This window comes from Podarcis tiliguerta (assembly GCF_965153285.1).
Source record: "Podarcis tiliguerta genome assembly, chromosome: 7".
In the NCBI taxonomy this organism is placed as follows: domain Eukaryota; kingdom Metazoa; phylum Chordata; class Lepidosauria; order Squamata; family Lacertidae; genus Podarcis; species Podarcis tiliguerta.
In genome coordinates this window covers 69,302,555-69,329,352 of record NC_139540.1, presented here as the reverse complement: position 1 = coordinate 69,329,352, position 26,798 = coordinate 69,302,555, and positions in this window count along the sequence as shown.

The window sequence follows — 26,798 nt, the reverse complement described above, 5'->3', positions numbered from 1 at the left end:
TTGGTGCCTAATGAAGATCTTCCTTTTTCAACAAGCCTTTTAAGTGGAGATCTTGATCCCAGCCTGTATCTGTATTAGTATTGGATTGGAAAATGTTTTGACATAGGCTGATGTTTTTATTGTGGCATTGCTTCAAGGTACTTTATGGGAATAAATTCATAAATGAATTTTGGTCAGCTGCCTCCCTCAAGCTGGACGTCCACGTCTCCTATGCCCACTGCAGCCCACTGACCCTGTGCGCCCGTCAGTGCTTGGGCTGCCACCATGGTAGTTTTGAGGTTTGCCTCCAAGGAGGCCACCGTCCTCACCATAAGAGGGTGCCACCTCCATTGGATCACCCATCCGCCTGCGTTGGTCTGCTCTGTGCCAAGCCGCATGGAAGGAGGAAGCGAGTGAGCAGAGGAGGGAGGGGTGGGCAGCCAGCCAGGGGACAGACATGCACATGCCACACACTTGCTTGTGGCAACCACTGTGCCACCTTGCTTCTCTTGGAGGCAAGATGGAAACAGAGGGCGGTGCCTGGCTGGGGGGAGGCAGCAGACTGAGGGAGAGAGGGAGGTGGGAAGGCAAGCACATGGGGAGAAATATCAAGGAGAAAATTATTGAAGGGGTCAAGGGACCCCGGACCCCTATAGTAGGCACCTATGGCTGTGTGTAAACTATGTAGCTCCTTAGTTGGAAAACAAATGTGCTCTGCACACACTCAAGGATGCTTCAATTTATTCTTTACATCAGGGTAGCCCCCAGATGCCCTTCAGCTACCATCATCCACAACCAACATAGTCAATTATCAAGGATGACAGGATTTGTAGTTCAGCAACATGTTTAGAGGGATGTTGTCGACGACTGTTATATATAATCTAATGTTTCAGCACTGGCAACAGAAATAAAATGGTAAGATTGACTGACCCTTTAGAGAAAATAAGCCCCATAGTAACTGAAAGAATTTTAGGAATACCATTTAGCTTTTTCCTCTTTCCTCAAGAAACAGCTACCGCTGCTCACCTTTGCTTCATCCTTCAAGTTGTAAAATGTTAATTGTAGGTGGAGAACTCAGAAATTTTCATTCTGCTGTCTTGTTAGCAAGTGATACAGTAAATGTAAATAAGGTGACTGAAAGTGTTGCAAAGACAAAAAAACAACAACCCCACATTACTTTAAAAAAAATATGAAGGGAAAGATTTCTTCTACATGATTAACTTTTAATTATATTTTGCCTGCTACGAAAATAAGTATTTGTGACATATGCATTATTTATCTGCCTGACTTCATAGGTTAACACTGTTCTTTCCACAGCGTTTGAAAATACCAGTTATGACTTTTAAAATATAATTACTGTTCTTTTTTTCATTGGCAATAGTTGATAAGATATTTCTATTTCTCTGGCCGTGCCAATCCCTAGTCAGTGCATGGATGCAAGAGGGGACTGGGTGAGGATCAACAAGGTCAAAATGGATCCTGCAAAGGCAAGAGGTCATATTGGTAGGCAATTTCCAGGTCCAGAAATTAGGCAGGTGGCCTACTGTGGATGGGGCTGCAATCCTCCTTGCGGAAAGCCCTCTGCTTTGAGAGTTTGGACCATGCTGTCAATCGAAATAGGCTTTACTGGAATTGATAGAGCTACCATCCAACTTAAGACATTTCCCTAAAATCATAGGACACCTAGGTCATCAAGGGTCTCTGGATCTTCATGTCCTATTAGAGCTATGGTTCATGTACCATGTCTGTTTTATCTATCTAGCTATCTAGAGATCATCTATCTATCTTCTAACTGGTGCTAGAAGTCTATCTCACTAAAGGGATTGGTGTTTACTGATATCATATTCCCATTTCAGTTCATTTCACTTTTAATTTGTATACCGCTTTTACAAGCTGAAGAAACAACAAAATAGACACAAAGATCACATACGTAATAACAATCTGATCCAAAGTCACAATAGCTTTAACATAAATGATAATCCTAGGCAATGGGGTGGGAATATTGCAGATGCAGTAATGATCAACAGTAAACTGGAACTGGATTCAAAGAAAATAAGAAAGCGATGTCTCAAAGGAGAAGTCACCAGTAGATTTTGCAAGGAGGCGAGAGAGGGAAGCCACCCCCCAGCCAAGCCGTGGTTTAAAACACCCATGGTCATGCCCCTTGCTAGCACTGATTGGCTGGGCGAGTGTGACACGGCTGGGAAATTGGCGCAAGGTGGGCGTCAATCCCCTGCCCCCTAGCCGAATCACCATGAGGGCCCAGATGCCCGGCCGCAATGCCACCCACTGCAAAAGGTGAGTGGTTTTAACAAAACAATTTATATCAAATAAAGCAACATTCAGTAATCCATTGGAATATAATAGTAAACAGTAAAATTAAATATCAGCAAATAATAATTAAGCAGTTTACAGTTATCAGTTACAATAAAGAAGTACTAAACTATAAGTCGCAATGCATAAAATACCACTAAACATACAAAACCATACAAAAGGATCAAATTGAGAAACAAGGACACACTATACAGTGGTAACTCAGTTTTCGAACATAATCTGTTCCGGAAGACCATTCTACTTCCAAAACGTTTGAAAACTGAAGCATTTACTTCCGGAAGCATTTGCTTATGGAAAACTCAAAATGGAAGTCATGTTTCCTGTTCGACTTCCGAGGCACATTCAAAAACCGAAGCAGTTATTTCCAGGTTTTTGGTGTTTGGAAACTGAAACATTCGACTTCCGAGATGAAGCCTTTATCCTCAGCTTTTATCTTGCTGGAGAAATCAAAGCAGGCACTTCACCACTTCTGTAAGTCCTACTTCACATTCTATGTTGTTCTGGTTCTGGTCATTCATGATGGTGGAAAATATGGATAAAATAAGGAAGGTCTAGGTTGCTGATGCTTTTATAGGAAGCAGCAGATATGTTGAGGTGAGGATATGCTACTGACACCTATACAGAATCAGTCTTCTTGGCCAGTAGATCAAAGATCACGCAGAAGACTCATGCTACTATGGGTCTCAGGTTGAATCCATGGAAAGGCAACAGAAGGCAGTTTTATTTGTTGATTTGGACTGATGTAGGACTCCTATATTAATAGAACTTCAAACTAGCTTTTCTGTGGCTGCCAGTAACAGAGAAACCCTTTGATGATCATGGCCAGGAGCACTGGAACACTTCAGGGCCCTCTCCTTTCATGACCCTTCAATTATACCCCAAAACTTTGCTTGGTAACTTTGAAATCTTCTATCAAAGGGAAATGCAATTTCTTATGAAGTTTCAATTAAAATCAGACTTGGCTAAGGTTGGAATTATCGTATCTACAATCAGAGATAAAAGGACTGGAAATCAAACACTAGTCTACCAGGAGCCTTGTACTCCATGGGGACGCTATATATAAAAAATATAGATGTTCATTTTCAGGAAGGGGGAAAAAAGTGCTGAAAGAGGTGTTCTCTGTAAATTTTGAGAGTGATAATGAAGTAAGGAAGAATCTCTGTCATTTAGACATAGGTACTTTAGATGGGTACTTTAAAAATATGTTAACAGATCCATTTATGTGCTCACACCACAAATAAATCCTAAATAAGACATGACAAAGAAGAAAAATAACGAGTATGGACGTATTTTATCTCACAGTCAGAATTCTCTACTTCAGGAAAGGTTAACAGTAGTTTAAGCAATTAAACATATAATTAAAGACTTTAGGGACAAATATCACTAGGATGTACTCAGTTTTGAATTCAGTTTCATGAACAATGCAGTACCTTTATAATGCATACAGTTGCCTGCACTTATGTGATTAAAAAGAGGGCAAGTGGGACCCATTCATGGTTGCAGTCCATTCCATTTCCTTTCCCCATTGATTTTCCATTTGTCCCATCACTACCACCAAGAGTCAAGTCATCATTCTGTCACCAGTGAGCTTGCCCAGTCCTCATTTGGCTGTGCTCGAGTTTCCTTCTTAGGGTTTTCTTCCCCCAAGCCTCTTGTATGTGGCTTGTGTCATTTTGGCTACATAAATGCCACATGTTGTATAAATGTTGCCTAATACATGACAGGGAACATGCTTTTAGCAGTTGGGTGACTATGAGCTATTGATGACTATGTGTTATTACAGAGGGATCTAATGATCATCATTTCTAAAAGCGGCTAGCCAAGTGTGCCTAGAAGCTCACAAGCAGGGCACAATGATGATTGTCCTATGTTGTTTGTCTCCAACACTTGATAGTCTGTGGTATCCTTTATTTGACCATGGAGGTGCAGTTTACCTAGATTTGATAGCTGAGATGCTTTTACTCTAGACTATTGTGATTCTTGAAGAACCAGCTTGTCAGTGATGCAGAAACCATTAGGAGAGTTACAAGAGTTACAAACCATTAGGAGAGTTATTTTAGTGTGTAGAGTGTTCAGGGTTCCAGCCAGTCAGCCATGTCTTTCTCATTTCACTACATTCTGGTTGTCATTTCCCCTCTCCATCAGGCAGCCAACACTCTTAGAATTGCTCTTTCTGTTAGCCATTAAGCTGAATTCAAGGTGTTGGCACTGGAGTACAAAGCCCTTTATTGCTTGGGGCCCACGTACTTAAAGGAGCATCTACCTCAACATTTGATGACCTGAGCTTTACGATCAATTGGGAAAGCCCTGCTCATAGCCCCACCTATGGGCATGACCCATGGGGCAGGGCCTTCTGTTTGGCAATCCTCCACTATGGAATTCCATCTCAGTTGGAATTCAGTTGTCCCCCACATAGACAACATTCAGGAATAAACTAAAAACTTATTTATTTGGTCGGGCTTTTGGAATGTAGTCTTATTGGAGTCCTAAGTTTTATTGTGCACTGTGTTGTGTTTTAATTGGTAATGTGTGCGTAATATTTCATTTACTGTGTGTGTGTTTTTTAGGGAGGAAGGGCATGCTAAAAGAATGAACTAATGTAATGTAATGTAATGTGCTTGTTCCACACCCCAGCTGCATCCCCATCCTCAGAAACAGTATGAAAGCCACAATTCCATCTAGCCCAACGGCACATTGATGTTTGGTGCTAGATAGAAATCACCACTTAAGGACCATTTCCAAAATCCCTTTGGTGCCCATTGGAAAATTCTCAGTTTGCCCCAGATGCAGACTTCTTGACACAACATTAACACAGAAATACTGTTCTCTAATAGATTCTTCCTGTTAATTTCTAAGTGTCATGTTTATAGCCTTCTGTCTAGTTTTCTAGATATTTTGTTTGGCTGGGGATATGAATTGCTAATTTTAATAGATACAAAACTAATGGAACCGAGAGAGTGATTCAATCACGTAGGCATTCGGCATTTTTATGAAGGTGCCAAGTACAATAAATTTCAGGTCTGCTGTCTTTGATCTGTTTCAGAAGGAGGAAAAACATTGGTTGTCATTATTTCAGTTTTATCTGTCCAGATCTCAAGGAAATCAAGCTATCTAATGAAAGCCTGCAACTTCATCTAGCAGCATAATATGCTTCTGCCCTGTTTGATTAACATGACAAAGTTTAAATCGTAATTTGCATGTTTGCTCTTGTATCTCATTTATTCAGAGCCGTTTCGTTTTCCTTCTGATTTCTGATAGGGAATTGTGACATTGGGTTTTTGTACCATTTTCTGTTGCCAGGTTTCTGAAGAAACTGGAAAAGGGGTTCCTCGGCTTAGGTTGAGCAGCAGCTTAAAAGTTTTTGACACTGTGGCAAATGTTGTTATACCATCCCTTGCCCTTGGAAGCCTTATAAGAAAGTGTTGCAGGAGGGCAACATAATCAGAGGGGCATTTCTAGGACTAAGGTGAAACCATGAAGCTCCCTAGTTATTTTTAATGTTGGGTGTTACACATTGTTTCAGCAATTGTTATATTTATAGTATTAAAATCTGGGTGGGTTTTTTCGGTATGTCATTGGATGTTTGTTCTATCTATATCTATCTATTATCTATCTATTATCTATCTATCTATCTATCTATCTATCTATCTATCATCATCATCTATCTATCTATCTATCTACAGTGGTGCCCCGCAAGACGAATGCCTCGCAAGACGGAAAACCCGCTAGACGAAAGGGTTTTCCGTTTTGGAGGTGCTTCGCAAAACGAATCTGCTATGGGCTTGCTTCGCAAGACGAAAATGTCTTGCGATTCCTGGGGTTTTTCCCCCCCTCCCAGCCTTTTTCCCAAGCCCCTAAGCCGCTTAACAGCTGTTCGCTAAGCCGCTGAGCAGCTGATCTAAGCCGCTTATCAGCTGATCTAAGCCGCTAATAGCCTTTTAGCAGCTAATCCGCTAATCCCTTAAACCTTTAATAGCCGCTAATAGCCTTTTAGCAGCTAATCCGCTAATCCCTTAAGCCTTTAATAGCCGCTAATAGCAGCTAAACCGCTAATAGCGCTAATAGCGCTAATCCGCTAATGGGCTTGCTTCGCAAGACGAAAAAACCCGCAAGACGAAGAGACTCGTGGAACGGATTCTTTTCGTCTTGCGCCACTGTATCTCTATCTATCTATCTATCTATCTATCTATCTATCTATCTATCATCTATCTATCTATCATCTATCTATCTATCTATCTATCTATCTATCTATTATCTATCTATCATCTATCATCTATCATCTATCTATCTATCTATCTATCTATCATCTATCTATCTATCTATCTATCTATCTATCTATCTATCTATCATCTATCTATCTATCTCCTTTATTGGTATAGAAAATGTGCATCGTATACATGGAATAGAACACAACACAGTTAACGAAACATTGTAGAAGATACTTAAGGATAAAACTGTATGGACATCGTGAGGTACAAAAATGGCTCTTAGGACCTATGGTGATGTAATTTCAGAAATCTTGCTGCATTCTCCACAATTTCATTACTGCAATTGTTCAGCAACTAAGACACCCTGGAAGAGTCAGTGCGGTAAATGCCCTCTTTCATTAAGGGGGCCAAATACTTATTACATATTTTTGCATTAAATGGGCAATAACATAAAATGTGTGCGATGGATTTGACTTGTTTTGTGCCACAAGGGCAGCATCTTTCAGAGTATGGGATTTTTGAAATAGCTTTTTGCTTTGCTGTGTTATTAGGAAACCGATCTTATGTTATTGTTTTGCTGTGCTATTACGGAATTGTAGTGTTGCTTGAAACTTATCCCTGTTTATTAGTTGTCTATCACTTTGAGCATGGTTTTGTGTGTAAAAACAGCACACAAATAAAATGAATGAATGAATGGTGTTCAGCAACACCTGGAAGCTCAAAGGTCCCCCATTTCTCCTCTGTTACCTCAGTGGTGTGGGAGCCTTGTACTCCTGGCTCAGTCTGTGGCATTCCAGTAATGTCTCGATGGGATAATCAGATGACTGTACACATGGGCAGAGGCAGGGATTTTCTCCTTAGTTAAGTTTTGGCAAGGAAAGTTTTTCTCCATTCTGGGACCTCTCAGATGGGTGCCAATTGCCATGTAAGAGAAGAAGGGAGGCGAGTTCCAACACCTCTTTTTATAGAAAAATACGGTATCACTGCATACAAGTAATGCAGGACAGAATGAAAAACAATTACAGTGGTGCCTCGCAAGACGAAAAGAATCCGTTCCGTGAGTCTCTTCGTCTAGCGGTTTTTTCGTCTTGCGAAGCAAGCCCATTAGCGGATTAGCGGATTAGCGCTATTAGCGGTTTAGCGGCTATTAGCGGCTATTAAAGTCTTAAGGGATTAGCGGATTAGCTGCTAAAAGGCTATTAGCAGCTTAGTGCCTTAGAAAAAGGGGGTGGGGAGCGAACCCCCCCCCCAGGAATCGCAAGACATTTCCGTCTTGCGAAGCAAGCCCATAGAGAAATTCATCCTGCGAAGCACCTCCAAAACGGAAAACCCTTTCGTCTAGCGGGTTTTCTGTCTTGCGAGGCATTCGTCTTGCGGGGCACCACTGTACTTCTTTCATTCCTGTGTATGGATGGTGCCATTTTACTTCCCTGTGCATTGACACTCATACATTGACATGGGGAATGGAGGGAATTCTTCCCCAATATACCCTGCTTTCCCTTCTCTTTATCCCAGTGCTTCTGTTCCATGGATGTGCCCTGATACAAGGGGTGTTGCGTGTTAAGATCCCAATACCTCCCCCAATAAATAAAGACACAATTGACACAGAATTTAGTTTAAGGTTATTGGCATAATTTTGGCCACAACTTTATTGATTACAGATTGTGAGTGGTTTGCTTAGGCATTGGTTCCCGACTAGCTGCACCTGACCTTGGCAGGGCAGCACTGATGACTGGACTCCAGCAGATGTCAGTAAGGGAAAACATCCTGGGGGAGTATTGGACCAGGTTCAGACTCAAGCTCACCCCAAATGCTCCCAGGGGCTCTGGCGTGGCCCTAACCCCTGGAAGGGGATCTGACAAAAGCAAGGCGAGCCCCTGAATTCCTTTAATGGAATACCCTTTCGCGCATTGGAGGGGCAGGTGTGACAACCTCCCCTCCCCTCCATCTTGAACCAATGCCTAACAGCCAAACATTACAAAGTTGTGATGATTTGCTACGTGGCAGGCGAAACCCAGGTGGCACCAGCCAATCAGCCAAATGGGAAAATTCCTACCGGGCCCCTGTCCCATAAACAGATGACCCATGATGGCATAGCAAGGTCATAATGAACCCTAAATATAGGGAGGGTGGGCAGGTGATCCGATGCATGAGGCGAAAAGAGGAAGCTCAATGCAACGTGCAGTGGTATATAGGTCCCTTGGTTAATGCATCTCATTAATCTCATTGACCAGAATTACCCCAGCCACCAAGGGACCACCAATCGGGTTGTTGTGGCTATCCAATCGCTCCCACTCACAACAGCAGTGAGGTCAGTCTTGACGATCTCACCACAACATGTGCTCTCTGGGAAGAGGACACGATCTGGTGAACCAATGATGACAGCTGCTGCTACAGAGCTAGGAGATATTAGCCTAATAGACTGCAGTTTTAGCACACTAGAGCATAGAATTAGGCTGTCAGAAATAGATTGTCCTGTGATATCTTGCTTAGTAAGTAGGGGAAATGTTTAGCTTGTCTCTCCTTTTTTTTTCTTGTCTTAGGCAACGGAGAGAGAATGAGAGTGAGAGAGAGAGTGGAATGGGTGTCTCCCCACTACCACCAATTTCACAATACATACTCCTCAAAGTGTAGCTGCATCATTGCGAATTACCAGTGCCTTTGGGTGTGATGCTCCAGTGGGCATAGAGAGATAAAGGACACAGCAGTATTTAATCACATTTGCCAAGTGCTTGAGAATGCTTGGATGCAAAAGAGGGCCAGTAATGTTGATAATGTCAGTCTCAATGTCTAATAATACCCTGTTTCATAACTGCATTTGATGTGTGAGAACACCCACCCATCTCAGTGTAGAATGGGGCTTCGGTAAAATGATTTGTTTTCCAGATAGAGCTGCATTGCATGCCCCCCCCTGACACGCTGGGCGAAAACAACTTAGTTCTAAGGAAGGGCACTGACCTACCCTGGGACATTAAAGAGGACTTTGATAAGCTTGCTGCCCTGTACCCGGACTTAACCTTAATCTGATCCTAGCTATTGGTTAGGAATTGCTGGCATGACTCCCCTGACCCAGTTGCCACAAAAAAGCTAGAAAGCAAGCTAATTGCGTAGTTGCACAGAAGGTGCAACACTTGAAAGGTCGTGTGATATGTCACCCTGCCATCACTTTCGACTAGGAGGTTCTTGTTCCGATGGAGTATGCCTTTCCGATGTTGGATATGATATCTGGCCGAAAGGCATTGCAGAGAGCCTCAGAAATTGGTTGTAGGTTTGAGGGTATTGGCGGAGAGCTGTTTGGGCTCGAGTGGAAGTTAGGCATTGGGTAAGGCTTTTTTTTTTAAGGGACGGCAGGTTGTAGTGCCTTCCTGCCCCTCCTCATTAATGGTATCCTGTTAAAGGGATTGGTGTGTGTGTGGATCCTGCCCAGACGTGGGCACCCTCAGGGTGCCCCTATTTGAAGTAAGTCATAGGGCTCCCCCTACTGGTGTTTTACCTTTAGTTGAACTCCCTGCAGAAGGGAGGGAGTCAAGATATAGCCTGGCTTCACCCAGTGCCTAAGCCAAACCACTTACAGTTGTAACCAACAAAGCTGTGGCCTTCTTTATCCCATAAACCTAGATATTCATGTCCATGTGTTTATTAATCAGTGGGGAGCTGCAGGGCACAGAGCCTTGGCACGCAAGTATGATAATGAATTATTGGTTGTTGTTTATTTTTTTAAGAAACCCAATTCTAAAGTTGGGGACGCGGGTGGCGCTGTGGGTTAAAGCCTCAGTGCCTAGGGCTTGCCGATCGAAAGGTTGGCGGTTCGAATCCCCGCGGCGGGGTGCGCTCCCGCTGTTTGGTCCCAGCGCCTCGCAACCTAGCAGTTCGAAAGCACCCCTGGGTGCAAGTAGATAAATAGGGACCGCTTACTAGCGGGAAGGTAAACAGCGTTTCCATGTGCCAGCTCTGGCTCGCCAGAGCAGCGATGTCATGCTGGCCACTTGACCCGGAAGTGTCTTCGGACAGCGCTGGCCCTTGGCCTCTTTGAGTGAGATGGGCGCACAACCCTAGAGCCTGTCAAGACTGGCCCGTACGGGCAGGGGTACCTTTACCTTTAATTCTAAAGTTAGGGCCCTGTTGTAGTTATGTTATCGAAAGCACAGCAGGGCCAGGAGGCCTGCCGCTTGTGTGGGGCGTTGCCCTACTGCCCAGATTTCTAAAAAACATGCAGAAGCAGTAGTGGAGACGGTTCCTCATGGTGCTTCAGTTAGCTCTTCCACTGTTGCTGAAGAGCAACAGAAACTGTGAAAGAAACTGTTACCAATCTAGCAACCTGAGCTAGCTTTGCTTCATAAATAACGGTGGTGTATGATTTGAGCTATTTATATTTGCTGCTTATTTACTCATAGCTATTTTTGCTAATTAGTTCATGGTGTTGTTGCTTGCTGAGAATCTAAAATAAATAAATAAAGTGTGTGTGTACACATACACAAACCAGATGTAAAAATAAAAAAAATGCTATTTTGCCCTCCCTCATTCTTATTTTCGAATGCAGTTTCATGACAGAAGGTGAAGACTCCATGTCCATTTCCTTGGAAAAAGCAAGTTTTTGTCCTTCTACTAGCCATCTTATTGATTTGCAGACCATTTGTTGCAACCGATAAAATATAGTAGGGAACCTTTAGAAGCAAGACTGCTACGGTTTGCATAGTTTTGCTCCATTTGCCACGATTTGGTCAATCATATGCCATAAAAGCGTGACATAACTTTAGTGATGCCATTCTGAAGTTGCGATTTATCCAACTAAGCCGTAATCTGAGTATACCTGTTTCAATCAAGCGTGGTATCCAACTAGGTCACACCCAGAGTAGACTGTCTCACCTAAGTCCATTGATTTGAATGGGTCTACTCTTAGGATGACTTAGGAAGCAATCCTATGCAGTAGAAGCTCGTGAAAAGCAAGCTGGTATAACTTACAGAAGAGTAAATTTATACCAGATCCAAACTGCATTTAGCAGTGGAGAGACTGCTGTCTGCCTAAGCCTGGCAGAGGGGAAACAAGCCTTTAAAATAGTAATTTATACCAGGTTTCGAGCTCACATGATTGACGTGAATGGGGTTTCGGGTCTGGCCAAAGTCCACTTGTCTCTGGTCTCATCTCCAGAACACCTATTTTTGAGACTAACACTGGACTTGGCTCAGCCAGCTTTAGCTTAGCTGTCTGAGCCCCAGATGAGCTAGGATGAGCAAGCTATGTCATCATATCTTTGGAGGAGCCAGGATTGGGGACTTAATGCTGGCTGCCCTGCATTATCTTGCCACAGGATTGCCCCTTTTGTCAGATACAACACACCTACATTTACACATACACTTGCATACACAAATTTGTTTCAGCATGTAGGATTCTGGGAGCAGATGACTAGATCAGATGATCTGCATGTCCTTTATAGAGTCCCTCAGTTTTATTATTTTAAAAGGTTATCAGCACTTCTTAGTCTAACCCAGTATCTTTATAAATGCATAATTATGTGAGTCTCTGCCTCTTTCTGTAGACTTTTAGAAGCAATGATAATGCTTGTCTTCAAAGACTTTCAAAGCCAATCTCTTGGCCTTTCTTCACATTTTGTTTACTTCGTGTCGAAAGCTCTGCCACTGGCTTTCTTTTATCCCCTCTTCAATTTTTACTTTGTGGGATCGCATCAAAAACATCGAAGAGCCTGCGTCCTCTTGTTTATCGTCAAGCAAGAGAAATGCCATGCATGCCACCTCAATACTAATATGCTCCATGAAAATTGGAGAGCCCTTTATCATTACCCCCCCCACACACAAAAAAGTTGAGTAAAAATAACCAAAGTCATCACATTAAAAATGCCATTATCCCCGATATTTGAAAGTCAAACAATTAGAGTGCTAGCAACGATGACTAACAGCAACTGGAACGAACCTTCACTAATAGCTTCTGCTGGAAGCAAATCAGTACGCCATGGCAAAAAATGTTAAGATTTCAGTTAGGGCTGACAGATGCACCCAAGCTACAGCTGACTCTGACTCTCGGCCACAATGGAGTTTTGCCAAGACCCTGTGGCTGTAGCTGATTGGAAAGAGAGAGAGAGAGAAAGCAGATTGCAGCCTCCTTCCTTATGCAGAGTTGTGGCCAAAGAATAGTGCCCATCCCGATATATCTAGGAAACTTGGAATACACACCATTTTCTGCTGGAATCTGTTCCGTAGGAAGAACACAGGGACTCAATTTGAGCAAAGGCCTGAAGCTGCGTATCAGCAATCCATGCTCACAACTGGCAGAAGTCAAGCTTCTTTGGGTGTCACTAACATAATTACAAATAAAAAAAGAAGGAGCCTGCCTTGTTAGGACTTTTTTTAAAAAAAGTAGTATTTGGAGAAGGTTCAATCATTTAGTTTTGGTTTAACTGTGCTCCAGTGAAGCCTGAGGGTTCCTGGAAACTTTTCAGGGGGTTTTAAATAAGAAAACCAATAATGGCAAACAAGCTTCTTTAAATACAGCTTGCCATCCACTACTAATATTTCTTTGCAGCGTGCAGCTACATAACAACAACAACAACAACAACAACAACAACTTTATTATTTATATGTCACCCAGCCACTCTGGGTGGCTCCCAACAGAATTTTAAAAACACAGACTGAGCAAAGGGTTGGATGGGTTGTAGACCATGACATTTCAGTTCTCATAATAGGTGTGTTCAGGTATGGTGTGCCTGAACACATGGGTACACCAAGGTGGGGTTGCAATGCCCTTTTGCATGGTGTGACTCCTCTCACTCTCCAATTTTCATCATGTTGCTTGGGGAAGTACTGCAGGAGGCTTCCACCTGCAGTTGCTTGAATATGAGCAAACTCACATTGCATATGTGCCCTTGCTTCTGTCTCAAAGCTTTCAGTGTGTCAGTAATGCCAAGCAGGCCTGGTCAATGCCCTATATGGGAGTGATCTTTCGACTTCTCCCAGAATCACATTGAGTTAATGTGGTGGATCATTTTGGTCCAGGTCTACTACTTTCTCATTCATTCATTCATTCATTTTTAATCTCACCTGTAGATACCACAGTAGATAATTTAGTACAGGTGATGAATGGCATAGCTCAAGTGTGCATCTAGGCACAAAAGCCATCCAGTTGTCTTTGCATGGCATTGCAGAATGTTCCTTTGGTTCAACAGATGAATATATAGGTAGCTGCATAGGTCAATTCACACAAATACATTGCACCTTGCAGAGTTTAATATATGGCAGAAAGATGACCAAGAAACAACAGCAAATGGTGTTTTGATGTCCAGTTCAGCACTTGTTTTATGATGCATTTAAAATTGTGCCTGAGTTTCTCTTCTGGCAAAAAATTCATGGAAAATTTGGACATTTCTCCTTGGTTGAAGCATCTATGGGGTTTTGAGCAAAGCAGAAGACTTCCAATAGGACTAGCATAAATTCTCAGGGTGGATCCTAGCTTCACCTAAGAGAAGATATAGGGGGAACTTCTGATAATTTGGCGGGGGGGGGGGAGAGAAAGAGTTTTGGTGAGACTGGTGAAATATCTCCCAATTCCAGTAGCAGGCAGTGGAATAAGGTGGTGGAACTTACCTGATTTCCCAAACACCCCTTTGCTGTGGCTTACCAAGAGGGAGAACAGAAGGGAAAGGCGGTGGTGAATGCAGTAAAGTCATAAGCGGAGCTAGTCTGGTGTTCCTGTAGTGTATTGGCACCACAGCAACCTCATTGGTACCTAACTGTCAGAGACTGTGCTGAGGAGGGCTGCACTGAGAAAGAATGGTGGGAGCCACCCCCTTCTCCTGATCCTGAATCTTCCCAGGAGCAGGAGGGCAGTATAGATTTGGAACACTAGAAGAGAGAGAACATTAGAAGAGAGAGATTCACAGTCTCTGGACAGCATTCACCCCCTTTCCCCAAAGACACAGAGAGCTCAGAAAATGTTAGAACAGAAAGCGCAGAGGGTACAAGATCAGATTACAAGACATAGGAGTGATTTAGATTAATAGGGATGGAGGGGGGAAGTGAGCCTTAACTGGGAGCACCACCATTTCTAGGGAGATGTGTTCTTTTTTCTCTCACTATGATTATTAATGAATCTAACTGGTAAGACGTTCCTTTTGTTTGATCTCTTCTTATCTACTGCCATGGGAGAGGAAGCTGATTCCTTGAAGCCTGACACTAACTTCTTCCCATCCCAGTAAGCCACAGTGATTGCAACAAAGCGAAGTAAGGGAAGCAACACCACCTGACCACAACTGTTCGGTCCTAGATATAAACAGAGAAAAGTTTGTGTCTACTTTTAGGTTTAAGTTTGTTTAATTTTTCAAGCTTTGTTAAAAAGGGTCTTCTTTCCCCAACAAGCTAAGCTGTACTTCACAACTGGTGACTATTCCCTATTAAGAAGCCAAACCTTATGAGGAACGCTTGAAGGAGCTGGGTATGTTCAGCCTGGAAAAGAGGAGACTTGAGAGGAGATATGATAGCAATCTTCAAATATCTCAAGGGTGGTCAGATGGAAGATGGAACAAACTTGTTTTCTCCTCCTCTGGAGGGTAGGACTTGAACCAATGGCTTCAAGTTACAAAAAAGGAGATCCCAACTAAACATCAGGAGAATCTTTCAGGCAGTAAGAGCTGTTTGACCGTGGGACAGTCTCCCTCAGGAGGCGGAGGACTCTCCTTCCTTGGAGGTTTTTAAGCAGAGGTTGGATGGCCATCTGTCATGAATGCTTTAGCTGAGATTTCTGCATTGCAGGGGGTTGGACTAGATGACCCTTGGGGTCCTTTCCAACTCTACATGTCTATGATTCTATGATTCTCAGTATTCACAGACTTCTAATTATTAATGGAATGACCAATGAAAAGAAAAGAACTCACTCTGAAACTCACCTACAGGTGGTACTTAACACCAAGAAAACTAGCGCTAATAGAACCAGGAACCTCACCAAAATGCTGGAGAGGGTGCACCTCCACAGGCACATACCTCCACATGTGGTGGGAGTGCTCCAAAATCCAACTATTCTGGACAACAGCCATATGAGAAATAAGTAAAATAACTAAGTAAGTATTAGAAATCACCCCAGAATTGGCCCTACTAAACATCTTCCAATACAATAATGCCGACTTACACCACAAAGAACTCATAACCCACCTACTCTCAGCAGCCAGAAACATCATAACCAGACACTGGAGAGACCTGTCAGGAGTAAGCATGGGCCAATGGTACCAAGTAGTATGGGAAACAACCTTACTAGAAAAATTAACCAATAAACTGAAACTGACACGGGGACAAATAGAAGAAGACACCTTCACCCTGATATGGCTTCCCTTTATCACATACACAGCCCAACAAGACAATGACAATAATCCACCAACAGCATACAAATCGATATGGCTAACCTGATCCAAAACACCCACCCACCCCCTCACACATGAAAACAAAGATAATCACAGCCAATCATAAACAAACAACCACACCCTAGGCCAACCCCAGCCTCTCTCACCAAAAAAGAAACACAAGTGAATAGCAGAGAACCTGCACTAGCAACACTGATGCAAACCCCCACATATATTAAGGAAAATAGAAACATCACCACCCCACCCCACCCCCACTCACCTTTTCCCCCTCCACCTCTTTCCCCCCTTTTCTTCCCAGTGTCTCAACAAATGAAACTGATCTGTAAAAAAATGCTACTAGAAGGAAAGAGAGAGAGAGAGAGATTGCACATACTTTTGTAACCCAAGAAAATGTTTAATAAAAAGACATTTTAAAAAAATCAAATTATTAATGGAGTGACTGTTTCTTTCTGTTCTCTAACTAGCAGTGGTGTTCACAGAGGTGTATTTAAGAGATGCATTTTGTTTTGTTTTGTTATTATAAATATATGGGTGTCCTTTTAAAAACTTGTTTATTTATTTCCCCTTACCTTTGATATTGTAGATTCAGTGAAATTGACACACAAATCATCCTCCACAATCTCTTAAGGCCATCCTATCCCTTCAAAAAATACCATCTCAACTAGCAGGCAATGAATGCCACCAGTGGTATGCTCCCCAAAGAAGTTGTAAGCAGCTATAAATATGCTTAATGGCCAAAATCTGACAACAAAATCAGTCCGTTATATATTAGATTCTTTCCTCCACTCTCAAAATAAATATACTGTTTGCAACATTTGGGTACTACAATAAAAAAAGCACAGTGAAGGAAAATCTGTATCTGTCTACAGGCATTAGTGATAAACCTTCTCTCTACCAGATGCTTAGAAAATAATTTGTTCACTCTGTTCTCTAGTTATTGTTTTTGTACTCTTCTTATACAAAGGTCTTGCTAGGCATTGCTTTTTACCAAAAGCACATTGAGGGTATATAGGAACACCTCTGAAAGCTATAATAATATTGAAGCTAGAACACACAATATTATAAATTGAACATTAGAAAAAAAAAAATCCTAAGAAACAATGAGTAATTTGATAGGCTTAGAGTATAATAGGTCGCTGTATCTTAGGGTCTCTTCATTCATTATAGTTTGGGGCATACAGTTAAAAAAAAAATTAAAACACAAACCTAAAAGAAATCAAGGGTGAATGCAGCAAACATATATTTGGAAATGCATTGGGCAAATAACCTGTGTGAGAGCTAGGGTTGGTTGCTCTTTGATGAAACATGTGTGTTTATTTTGAGAAACCTATATTATTTGCATTATTTGTGGAAAAGCCATGCAAATTTGTTTCATATATCAGATTTCCTCCTTTACCTTGTTGAATGAGTTGCTGGTTTGGGACCCCGTCTTTATATGCTTAATTGTTCAACTTTCTAAGATCTGCAAACATGTCAGTTTCTGTAGCAGCTTTTGCACCATGTACACATTCCATGCTCCTCGCCAATGTATGAAAAGAAGACATGTGTCTTCATCGGGATAAAATACCTATACTGTGTAGTTTGTTTTTTCTTTTCCAAAAAAGGCCTGCACAATGTGTAACTCAACCAAGCTAAATTCAATTCTCCAGCATAAGAAGAGTCCTGCTGGATTAGATCAATGGCTCATCCAATATATGCTATGCTGTCTATCCTCAGTGTTATAAACATTCATTTTCATTGTATTGTGGCCCACCAGATGATTCTGCTTTTGGAATTACAATAGGGTTGCCATATTTCAAAAAGTGAAAATCTGGGCATGAAAATTGCTGAACCCCTCCCCTCAAAAAAATATCAAAAGATGAAGAAGTTGTTTCTGATATGGGCTGCCATACACCTAGGTTTCCCTGGACATTTTAACTGATTTTCAGTATACACAAATCCAGAGTAAATGACACACTGCTGGGCTACAACTCTCATCCAACCTAAGCAGCATGGCCAATGGTCTCAGATTATGGGAACTGCAGTCAGGAGGGCACTGGGTTGGCTAACGGTGCACCAGCACTGTGATATTTCATTAGAGTATACACAACTGCTCCCAGACAGGCCATTGGGTATCATAAATGTACCATACCACCCCTTTGAGTAGGGATAATTGTTCAACTTGGTTTGAAAATGGGTCTCCAGTGATGGACATCTGTGTCGTGGGAGCAGGGGGAGGAGGAAGGGAATGGCATCCCCAGCAAAACCAGCACCAACGAGCCCCAATTGAGATTTCCATTCCACCTTAAGGAGCAGATGTGTGGAACTGTTGCATGTCACATGTCTGTTTACATTCCAGCACAGCTTGCTGGGAACTTCCGTTGTGTATAGCTTTTGCTTTTGCTTTTCTCTCTAGACGACGAAAGAGAGAGACGACATGTTTCTTTGTCCTGATTTATGATTAATAAATCTGTAGTTGTGGTATGCTTCCACAAGCCTCACACCTATTCTGCGTGTGCAGTTCGCTCTGCTGATAGTGTGCCCTGGTTTTGAAGCCCGGGTCGCTGATTTACATCGGGCAGAGACCGATGGTCTTCACAGCAGGACGGCTGGAAGGGAACAGCTCAGATGGGGCTAGCCAGCTGGCCTCCCGGCCTTCTGCATGTTGACAGAACTTAGATATATGATGCTCAAATCCCAACCAAATTCAAAGTCTGAGAAGCAGTTGCTGCACAGACTGCCCTGAACCACACAGTGTTAAGCACCCCAGCATGATCTTGATTATTGTAAACTGTTTAGAAGCCTATTTTTTTCCATTAAGCAGTATATTCTTATTCATCTTATTCTTACTATGGCCTATCATGTGGTCCCAGGTGCGATCTGGAAATATCCTTTGGCTTTTTGCAGAGATGACCATCAGCTCCCTCACAGTGATCAACAGCCATATTAGAGTATGTTTTAGAAAAATCACAGGCTTTAGCTTTCATCCATGCTGACAGACCAAGTTACTATTTAGAGGAAGAAGAAGAAATAATGAGTAGGGCTGTATTTGGTTTGGGGGGTAATTTTTCTCTCGGTAAAGAATTGCTTCTTGTGTGGGAGAAATGTATCTTTTATTACCCATTGTCCAAAAAAGCACATAATGACCTGACTTATATATTAATGTAGGCAAACAGCATTGGATGGATTTCATGCAAATTGAGTGATGACAATGAAAAAAAATTCAGGCTTGATGATGAATGATTGCTCATGTATATAATAATCCTTTGTGAATAATTTATCATTGGCTAATATTTTTAGAATCATTAAAGTAGGAAGAAAACCCTCTCTCCCAAATGAACATCTGTGCTCACAGAAGAGCTTGGAGCTTTTTCCTGGCTGACAAAAGGCTTTTCTGTGTGACATTCTCTCACTCTCTCCATCTCCCGCTTCCCACATCCATAAAAAGTTTGACTCCTGCACTACTTATGCAGAACAAGACCGATTAACATGGCTTGGGTTGGGAAAGACTTTTGAAGCTTATTAATTGATAATACCTCCAGTGAGATACAAACTGATCTCCAGAAGGTTAATGCAGTCAAGATTTTTGGGGGGGGAGAAGAAGAAGAAGAGTTTGAATTTGATATCCCGCTTTATCACTACCCAAAGGAGTCTCAAAGTGGCTAACATTCTCCTTTCCCTTCCTCCCCCACAACAAACACTCTGTGAGGTGAGTGGGGCTGAGAGACTTCAAAGAAGCGTGACTAGCCCAAGGTCACCCAGCAGCTGCATGTGGAGGAGCGGGGAATCGAACCCAGTTCACCAGATTACGAGTCTACCATTCTTAACCACTACACCACACTGGGGAGGGGAAGGGGGAGAGGAATTGACCTAAGACCTTTTAAGACTTGTGGCAGATAATCCAGAGAGCAAGAATCCCTTAAAAAGTAGGGGACTGGCCAAGGAGGACTGAGCATGTTGAGTCGGCATGGAATGCAGATTTAACCGATTAATCAACTAAAACCCACATGACTTATTAACAAAGGTCTCTTTAATCACGTGACAGCCCTAATTATAGGGTAAGGCTGATGCCACAGAGGCATAAGAAAAATATGGATACTAATATGCAAGTGTGGCCTGCAAATTGTTGTACGTGGAATGCTCCTATTCACAAGTGACAGCCATAATCTATTCGAGGAAACTCCATGCCATTCCTCCTCTGACCCTCCCTGGTTTGACATCAACCTCCTCCCCACAAATGTCAGTCAGCAATCTATGCTCAGGCCAGAGTGTGCAGTTCCATGTTCCACCTCTTAGGGGTTTTATTCCCACTTCTGGGTTTTGTTTTGTTTTTAAGTATTTCTGCAAAGCTTTGGATCCCCCCAAGTCTGCTGATGTATCCTTCCTCTGTGAATGATGCTGTTTATAGATACTCTAATCCACACTCAAATAGTGAGTTTGCTATTATTGGTTGTTTTTTTAAGGTAAAGGACCCCTGGATGGTTATGTCTAGTCAAAGGCGACTATGGGGTTACAGTGCTCATCTTGCTTCAAGCTGAAGGAGCTGCGTTTAGCATGACTAAACCACTTTTGGAGCAACGGAACACCACGGCGGAAACCAGAGCGCACGGAAACGCCATTTACCTTCCCACTACAGTGGTACTTATTTATCTACTTGCACTGGTGTGCTTTTGAACTGCCAGGTTGGCAGGAGCTGGGACAGAGCAACGGGAGCTCACCCCATCACAGGGATTCGAACTGCCGACCTCCCAATCAGCAAGCCCAAGAGTCTCAGTGGTTTAGACCACAGTGCCACCCGCTCCCCAGAGTTTGCTATTAGTACTGTATATACTGAATAAGGGTAAGTACTGGATAAGATGGCAAATGTAGAATTGAAATAACTATGCAGGGATCTCAGAGTCCTTCAGTCCTATTATAATATGCTCTTGGGATTTGGGGTCCATTTCCAGAGCAAAGGGGAAACAGAATCCATAAAGGTTTTGGGTTGAAGTTGGGGTGCTCTTTCATGATAGCTTCAAGGACTAACAGAGTGATCATTTCCCCCCTACCTCACCCCCAGATATCACCAAGTCCTCAGAAATCTTCGCACATTATATAGACAGCTAACTGGCAATGCTCATTTGTTGATAAGACTTAGTTCTTGTTTAGTGTCAGTTGAGTTTTACCCTTTAAGTAAATCTATCAGGTTAATAAGTCAGGAAGCATCTTGTTCTAAACAAATGGAACAAATAATGAGGAAAGAAACTTCAAAGCCAGCAGCTTCCATCTCATTTCCTCCACTGGCGCTTAACTTGATTCTCCATTTAATTTGATCAAATCTAAGGAACTAAATTATTTGTACCAAAGGTAACACAACTCACACTCCCCATCTCTTAATCTTAATCAATTTTAATGGCTTTAAGTAGCTACAGGAGAAACCATGCTGATAAGAAGGCAACATTTCTTAATTGCGTTATTCAGATATTATGGGGTCGATATTTTATAAAGGACAGATTTGGGGAGATGCATGTGTTCTAAACGGCATAGAGTGTGTTACTTACTGTTTCCATGAACAACGCAAATGAAGACTGTGTGTCTTAAATTTGCCCACTCTTCTGCCTCCAGTATTACAGTCCCCTGGAGAAATGTGAAAAGGGATGCACTGATCAACTGTCACTGCCCCACAGCAGGCAGAGAAAAGGAATTTATAAGAGATGATTTAACCTTTCCTAAACAGGATAAGCACCACAGTGCCCTATTCATTCCAGTAGGATGGTTTTTACAGCTACCTGCCCCTTACCTCTCACCCTCTCCATCTGCAAGGGCTCTACTGCTAGAGCGGTGACAAACCCGTTTTTCACACCATTACTCCTAAATTCTACTCCTATTATAACCTGGGCAGAAAGAGGGGGCATAGCTCATAACGGAACATATGCTAGACACATAGAAAGTCTTAAGTTCAGTTCCAGGCATGTTCTGTCAAAAGCAAACCCTCCAAGTGGCCATATTTTCCAGCAACAGTCCTGGATTTAAAGAAGCTGTCTTGGTTTATGATTTAATCCTGGAATGCCCCACTTTTCCTTAGGATGTTCCTATTTTCATTGGAGAAATGCTGGAGAGTATGCAGTTATGCGACCTCCCCCCCCCCCCAGCCAATCAGATATGGAGCTATACAACCTTTAGAAGACATCTGAAGGCAGCCCTGTATAGGGAAGGTTTTTATGTTTAATGTGTGTGTGTGTGCGTGTGTAGCCAGCCAGAGTGGCTGGGGCAACCCAATCAGAATGGGGGGGGGGGTATTTATTATTATTATTAGTAGTAGTAGTAGTACAGTGGTACCTCGGGTTACATATGCTTCAGGTTACATATGTTTCAGGTTAAAGACTCCGCTAACCCAGAAATATTACCTCGGGTTAAGAACTTTGCTTCAGGATGAGAACAGAAATCGTGCTCCAGCGGTGCGGCGGCAGCGGGAGGCCCCATTAGCTAAAGCGGTGCTTTAGGTTAAGAACAGTTTCAGGTTAAGAACGGACCTCTGGAATGAATTAAGTACTTAACCCGAGGTACCACTGTAGTAGTAGTAAAAAAGACATCCCTATTTTTATTGGGGAAATGTAGGAGGGTATGCAAAAGGATATCAGATAATGGGACTGGGAAAGATATCAATCTATTGAACAGCCATTGTCAGAGTATAAGGTTGAATAAACCTATGCTTTGATTTATCAAAAGTCAGGTTCTTTTTGTTAATATTTTCAACCACAGAAGGCAGTGTCCAATAGCACAAGTCCCTGGCTAAAATGTTCCAGTGGAAGCTTGCCCTCAACAGCCACAAAAATGATAATCTTAATGCCAAGCAGAATAGACAACATTACCCACAGGAGTAGAGCAGGTTATGAAAGTTTATTGGCTTAATCTTATCTCCACCCAGTACTCCTTTTTTCCCCCTAGAAAAAAAGGTGTTGGAACTCATCATGAACACCACCCTTGTACTCTTATAAGGGCAACAGTGCCCACATGAGAGGTGCTGGAACTAAGTTCTGGCGAGTTCCAGCTGAAAAATAGCCCCAACTCCACCATTTGTCTCCCAGTCCACATGCATGCAGAGGGTCCCAGGTGCATCCTCAATGTCTTCAGGTAGGACAGTGCAAGTTTCCCTGTCTGAAACCTGGAGAACCTCTGCAAGTCAGTGCAGACACTACTGGGCAAGATGGACCAATAGATTGACTCAGTATAAGGTAGTCTCCTATAAGGGAGCGGGTGGCGCTGTGGTCTAAACCACTGAGCCTCTTGGGCTTGCTGATCAGAAGGTTGGTGGTTCGAATCCACGTGATGGGGTGAGCTCCCATTGCTCTGTCCCAGCTTCTACCAACCTAGCAGTTCAAAAGCACACCAGCACAAGTAGATGAATAGGTACCGCTGCAGCGGGAAGGTAAACGGTGTTTCCATGCGCTGTGGCTTCCATCATGGTTCTCCGTGTTCCAGTAGCAGCTTAGTCATGCTGTCCACATGACCCAGAAAGCTGTTGTGGATAAACACCAGTTCCTTGGCCTGAAAGTGAGATGAGCACTACACCCCATCATCGCCTTTGACTGGACTTAACTGCCCAGGGGTCCTTTACCATTTACTTAGTCTCCTATATTCCTATAGGCGGGGAGAAGACATGGATGTAGTATTCTCATCTCTTCATTGTATATTTCTCTTGAACAACCCTGCAATAGCTGCTTGGGTAACATCCTGCACTTTTAAATGCTGCCTGCAGGAGATATGAACCTTTACTAGTTCTATTGGTATGGTTTTTAAGATATTCGTGGTTTCATGGGCATGGAAAAAACAGAATATTTCAAAGGATAGCCCTTGGCCCATTGCTGAATCCAATACATAAAAACTCTTCTCCTTTTCAGTGACACGTTAAGCAGTCAAACAGGCGCAGTTAAATAAATAGACACTTTAAATAATGAATCAATGTGTGGGGAAGAGGGACCGAAAAAAGTGCACATTTTCCCCCACCCCCTTTGTGGGTTTTGTACGCATTAGTTAGCTAGCATTACAAATAAGTAATTTAACTTTTATTATTCATCATTTACTTTGCCTGTCAAAGAATTTCACTGGGGATATCCATGTAACAATGGGTAAGATATACCCTTTATTAATGTATAAAGAGAGATGCAGCTCTTTGGAGATACCTGCCCCCATGTGATGATGTAAGAGATGGCAAAGTAATGTTTGAGTGAAGCATAATGATGAAGCCCAATCTAAGACGAGACGGGTGAATTTTACAGACACACAATATGTATGTCAAAGATAATTCAATTATCTGCATTACTTAGCAGCGTTATGCTTTTTGCATTGATCTTGCTTCAGGAGCCTTAAGGGGCTGAGAATTAACTGAGATGTATTTTTTACTCGTACTGATGTAGAAACATTTAAAAGGCTGTAAAAGTCATTTGGGTATTGTTTTAGGGGAACCATAATATCTTGGATGGAAACATATCTTCAGAGATATGGCAAGGCAGGGGTGGAGAGAGAGAAAATGGTACACGAGGGGCGGCCAGAGCATAGCTGTCAATGTTTCCCTTTTCTTGCGAGGAATCCTATTCAGAATAAGGGAATTTCCCTTTAAAAAGGGGAAACGTTGACAGCTATGGGCCAGAGAAGCTTCCAAAGTGAGATGGAATGGGACTGTGGGTCCTCCATAGTCCAACACAGCACATTCTCACTAAAGATGAGTAGAAAGTTCTCAACCCCTCTCCTACTTTTGACTGAATTGGAGGGGGAGTAAAGGAAGCTAATTTTCAATGGCAGTCACCAGTGTGGGCCACGATCCCCTCCATCAGAATGCTCCTCAAAGTGATGCTATGTCTTGGTATTGCATCGTTTGGAACATTCTGAGGAAAACAAAATGGCAGCCACCAGGCACGCCGAGTTGTGCCTAACATTGGGGGGCACATCACATGTGCATGACGCCACATGCAGGACACCCCCCTCCAACTCAGCCAGACTCACTGAGCCCACCATCTACCGGGTGCATTTTCTGGAGGGGTTGACCAGGGACCCCACCAACAGGCTCCCATCGGAGCCTGGCTCCGGCATATGAAGGAACTGCCAAGGGAACTTCCTCAGGGTGGAGAGCTGGCAGCAGAGAGCTGCCGTCCCTCTCCTCAACTGGCCTGCAGTTGCATGTGCAGCTCCTCCGCTGCAGAAAGAGGCTGCCAACCATGGCAGCTCTGTCCACAGGTCAAGCCTGATCCAAGGGGTAGAGAGAGGCTGCGGCGCACGAGGGATGTGGTGCATGGAGGGTGAAGTTCATGCTCACAAGTCCCGCCCGACTGCCGAGCACTCGCCTGGTGGTGGGGTGGGGGAATGGGGCCCAATGATGGGGCTGACAGCCCCCTCAATATTGGGGGAGGGCTGAGCCCCTTGCCCCAAATTATTGAGGGGGTCCCTTCCACCCAATATACTCGGCGCTGCTGGCGGTCACCAGCCAAAGGAGCAAGCAGAAATGTCCCTGATCCCCTTGAAATTTGCTTTTTGTTCCATAAAGTTTGCCCAAAGACCTTCTCACTTTCATGAATGGGGCTATTTTAGGCTAGCACCATGAAGCAAGGCAATTTTCAGGGATATTATGGGAAAGTGTGCTAGTTAGAACAAAACGTACAGAGTTGCCACTTAATTTAATCCAGTTTCTGGCAGGGCTTTATGTACATTCGCAAGCTCCTTTCAGAACTTTATACTAAAGTCTCCAACTCACTTTAGCCCTTAAGTGTCTAGCATAAATTCTGGCAGAGGTATATTATCTCAAGTGGGTATGGGAGTGGTTAGCACATAATTAAATACTTTCTGCCTATTTTCCCAGGACAGAAGTTCAGCCAGCTGGCCCAAAATTTCCAAAATCTCACCCCTCAATGATCTCTTTTTAAAAATTGGTATTATGTTGGCTAATTTCCCAGCCAATGATGAAGTTCTAATTTCTTAAAACTTCATCTCTTGCCCCTACTAGTAGGCCCAGAATGTCATTTCCCTTCTTTATTTTGGGATGTGGGAACATTACTCAAAAAATAATGACACCCTGGTATTAACAACATATTATCAATGTATGATTGTTTTAGCAGGTATTTATTTTTAAAATCTGGAGGTACAAAAAAGGAAACATCATTAATGAATAAAATGGAGGATTAGTCCCTTTTAATGTGCTGCAGTTGGAATCTGGAACATAATAGATATCTTATGTTGTAGAACTCCTGTAGAGCTGTAGAAGTCAATGCAAATTTATTACATCAACAAGGCGCAGTCCAGCAATGCAGCCTAAGATGAAAACACAATCTAAGTAGTATTGATAGATCAGCAAACCATTTTTTTTTTTTTTACTGATAGAACATGATCCCATACACTAAGCATTTACAGGAACTTCAGCATAGGAACAGGTTCTGAAGGAAACATATCTCATAAAATGCCGTGATTGCCATATAGCAAAGTATAGATTTTATTAGGAGCAGGATACAACTAATCAAAGCTAATGAGATGTTTGAATTCATGCCAGATACTAGACTTTTGCTCGTCTCAACAAGGCTAGCCATAATGGAGATGGGATCTGTGCCAGGATATAAGGAGTCAATACCAGACTCTGAGAACAATAGGATGGCGACAGAGCACATCTTGCAATTGACATCTATAAATATAAAGCTTCACTTACATTGGCTTCACTTGCATTGGTGTAACTCGTTCGATTTTGTCTGTGGTGGATTTACCTTGCTCAAACTGAAGTCAGGTGAGACATGTGGGTAGTGTTTTCCTTATTTAAGAGTGATCTAGAAATGGATGTGTCACAATATCTAGGGACGTGTTGTTTTGCTGCTAAGCGTCTATTTGCAATGTGCTAATTTGATTCAGTCTTCTGCTTTGCTTGCATCTTTATTTTTCTAGCTTCTTTGTAGTCCTGTTTTCAGATTAAGTTGAGATT